This window comes from Cyprinus carpio, unplaced genomic scaffold (genome assembly GCF_018340385.1).
Source record: "Cyprinus carpio isolate SPL01 unplaced genomic scaffold, ASM1834038v1 S000003036, whole genome shotgun sequence".
Taxonomy (NCBI): Eukaryota; Metazoa; Chordata; class Actinopteri; order Cypriniformes; family Cyprinidae; genus Cyprinus; species Cyprinus carpio.
The window spans coordinates 6,848-11,152 of record NW_024875742.1 but is presented as its reverse complement, the minus strand read 5'-3'; the positions used below and the strand labels follow the sequence as shown (position 1 = coordinate 11,152).

The following is a 4,305-nucleotide window of genomic DNA, read 5'->3' as shown; positions in this document are numbered from 1 at the left end:
AACCTAATGCCACACAAACAGACTTGAGTGGAGTTGTTTTTGTTTTATGCTAAAGACAAAAGTAATTAGCAGGGTTGCTAACTTTGTTTGCTTAGCTGGAGTGAGATTTCATGTTTTTATGTGTGGCAAATATAATACCGATATTTATCACGGTATTTATTTACCATTAATTGTGAAGGAAATGCTTTCCATATGTCTGTTAGCCTTGAGAATGAAAGAAAAGATCATTTGTTTGTTCACAATTAAACTCCAAAGAACTAATTTAGGGCCCCGTGAAATCTGTTTTATTTTCCCATAAATTCTGTGTTCCCTTTTAATTTTTTTTTCCTGGATTCTGTATTTTATTAAATACAATATTATCATAAAAATGGTGTCTAAATAAATTCATTAATAAAACTGTAACAATTCAATCAATATTTTAAAATGTAATGAAAAACATTTACAACAAAACATTGCTTTTGTATTTTTTGTCAAATTAGATGCTGCACAATTTTTTTTTTTTTATTCTTATTATTACTTGAGAATTGCATTCTAGTATAGAACAGTTATATCTCTGTCATAATTTCTTCAAGTTAAATCTGACATTTATTTTGACGGGTTGACGTGAAGGTCTTTCTTTTTCTGTGTGTCTTGATGGTAGTTTTTCTCAAAGTAAATGGTAAAAAGCTGGTGAAGTGACTCTCAGAGCAGCTCTGGAGATTAAGTTCATGTCCTCATATATTGAGATGCAGACGCTGAAATTACGTTGCGTGTGTCTGAGTTTGTGTATATCAGACGAAACCGTGTCATTCATTCACACAGAGACACAGAACATGCAGAGTTTGGCTATAAGTGATAGCAAAGATATATATAAACAGACAGCTCACTCCTGTTATAAATGGGAGAAACTGCAACACGCAATATGGTGGAATATGTCCCGCCTTCTAAATGAAAGAGCCAATCGCTGATTGGTAAAGTCATTGCGTCACTGTAGCGGCCGTTAGAAGCTCCGGTTCCCATAGAAATCTGATACTCACGACTACACATGCGCATTGGCTGGTCTAGCCTGAAAAATAAGCTTTTTTAAAACTATTTCAGAATAAGGAAAAACATTTATGGGGCACTTCATTTCAGATTTTGTTGCTGATTTGAAATATGTAATTCAATTGTGAGTTCAGCAGGCAGTTTGATTCTTACGTTTCACAGTGCCGCCTAAACATCAGCAGCTTACATGCTGTGACCTTGCTCGGTGTAAGGAAAATGTGACTGAAACTAAAAAGTGAACTGTTCAGTAAGATGAATTATTATGAAAGCAACGCATTCGCAGTTTCAAGAACTCTATCCAAAATCCAAGCACTTTTCAAACCCTGAAAACACCACATTAAAATGCAAGCATTTTCAAGGATTTCTAGCACTCATGTGAACCCTGTGTTACACATTCAGTAATAATTTGTTCATTAATGTAGAATAAAGTGCAGTGTGCTGGTCTGGTATATAATGTAAATAATTCCCCCTCATGAAAAATCTTATTCCATATAGTCACATTGTTACATTTTGTTTGTTTGTGCTGTAGATTATTTAAGGCTTTACTGGAAACCACAGTGAAATAAATCACTGGCTCAGGTTCATTCCATCATTCTTTTTTGAACACAGATGGATACATTCAACAACATTCAGCTTACCACCATCTCTCCCTGAATTACAGCTGAATCCTCTTTAAAGGAGCCGTATAGTGTTTGTTTGTGGAGAATCAGCCACTTGAGGGCGCTGCAGATCACATTTTCCTCTATATTAACAATGTTATTGGCCATGCTGAAGACTTTGGCCACATATGCTGTCAACCTTTAACAGACAAGCAGAACAACAGAAATTAATCAAATTTAAAACAAATTATTATTATTATTACTATTAAAAATAACATTTACGTAATATAAAATGTAATACAGGAGAAAATAGGCATGAAACATAAAAACAAATAATGACATTAAAATGAGTTTACCATGTGCTGCTCGGCCTGTGTGTCCATGCAGCGTAGGATCCATCTGATTTACGGTAACCCAGCTGCAGCTGATAACCTTAATATGAAAAATAATAACAAAATAATATTTGTTTTATTATCTGCAAATTTGTTCCTGCTCAGTCTAAAGTTTTGAGAGCATCTTTGAGAGTATTTTTTGATTTTACTCCCGTCATAGTCAGATTCATCATCAATTTATTTTATTTATGTTTTATTTATTCTAATTTTTTTTCTACTTTTTAGTCTTAAGTTTTCAAGGGGGTGCATCTTTGAGAGTACTTTACAGTTTATTCAAAATCGCAGTCAGATTCTTTATCAATATGTTTTTATTTATTTATAATTATTTATTCTTTATTTATTTATATATAGTGCTTTTATACAGTATACAGCTTCACAAGAAATTAAACAGGAAAAATAATATAATTTGATTCAATGATGCAAACAGAGATAAATTCTGCTGTAAAGGCAATAATATTGTCATTCAGCTCAGCTGAGGTCAGGTTACTGCCGGTTTAAGTTCAGATTCAATATCAATAATGAGTAATGTTCTTGAATATTTAGTGATCTTGTTTTATACCTGCATTGTGTCCTGCTGACCTGTCGGTGATATGGTTAACAGCTTCATTACGGCGCTCCATGTGCCAGCAATTGTCCACTGACTGGTGCCTGTCCAGATAATGAGTGCTTAATGAGAGGTAAAGTCATTAACATCATGTTCATGCTCTCTCCACTACCACTAGGCTGAGACAATAGAGCGACCCATGAAGCTTCCACTGATGGCCTGCTCCACTATCCTGAGGTGATCTCTTCACCTGGAGGAATGTAAGAGGAAACACAGGTTGAGAATTCAGTTTATTATATCTGTACGTAACACTCTCAACACTATATGTGACTCATATATTGAAATACCTTAAAACATAGAAAGAAATTGGAAATGTTAGTCCAGATCATGGTTTCACAGATCACTGTGCATCTTGAGGTTCATTTGTGTTCATTTATTTGATTTGTAATGTGGTTTTGGAGCTTAAATAACATAAGTGAACCAGGCAAAGCTTCCCGACTTCGAGAAACAAAGAGCATCATCAGTGCCTTACAACGGATGTACCAAAGTAAAGATAAAGTTCTATAGTGAACTCTAGATGCTGCAGATGTTGTAATATTTTATTCAAAAATATGATATATAGTTATTATAATGATTAATAGACTAATCAATATGGTGATTATTTCAATGTTGCATGTCTCTCGGTAGACAAAGGAAGTTTCAGTGGACGAAGTACCAGTGAACTTGGGTCAGCTGGCCACAACATGACATGTGCAGCAAACAAAGTGAAAGATGATTGGAGCTGCTGCTCAACATTCAAATACTCGGCTGGTACTTACTGTACAGCAGTTTCCAGCATTTTGCTAGAAAGCATCTGAAATCAGCATCTAAGATTAGTGAATGCTAATAATGGGAAAAACAAAGCTTTTCAAAGCTTCAAATCAACTGAACCAATTGCTTTGCAAAAATTTCAAAGCATTCGAAATGCCACTCACTTCAAAAACTGTGTAAATAAAAACATAAAAACAGCTTTTACAAACCCATTGCAAGTGTTTTATTGAAAGTATAAACATTATCAATCATTATAAAAAATAATAATAAGGTTCTTGCAGACCCACTGCTAGCAAATCAATATGCTACTTCTTTTCTCTCCAGTAAGGTACTGTAGGAAGTTAAATGAAATGTGGAGGATGTTAACTGTGTCAAGATAATTGACAGACCAGTTTACAGTGACAGGGTGTGTGTAACTGTGTGACAGAGCGATCTGTAAAGGCACAACTGTATGACGTTATAGTATGTCCCAAAGCTTGCCTACTCTTCTACTACACCCTCAAAAGTGTGTACTTTTTCTTCACCAAAAGAGTACATACTTTAAGGGCGTCGTATAAGTAGGCACATTGGGATGCAGCACATGTGACTTTGGCAGTTTGAGACGCGCTCTGAACCACTGATTCAGAACTAAAGATTTTGAAGCTTCATGAAGCAGTGCTTCAAAAGTGCCCATCACTAGGGAACTCTCTTTTGCTTCATATCACTGTGCATATTGCATGGTTCGCCTTATTGATCTGTAAATAAATAACCATAAAACAAGTTTTAAACTAAGCATTATGTTTAACAGTCTTGCATTTGAATGCAAGAGCTGAATACTCAGCATATTAGTGTTTTTTATTTTTATTTATTTTTTATTGCTCCTAAAGGTAAAGCATTTGAACCTTGAACCTAATGGATTTATTATATAAAAATAAGAGTATGTCAATTACAATTAATA

General features: G+C 34.5%; 1 pseudogene; it reads right to left on the bottom strand.

Annotated features, from left to right (window-relative positions):
• Nucleotides 1-672: 672 nt before the first annotated feature.
• Nucleotides 673-4,305, bottom strand: part of LOC109064723 — an 8,288-nt pseudogene continuing 4,655 nt past the window's right edge.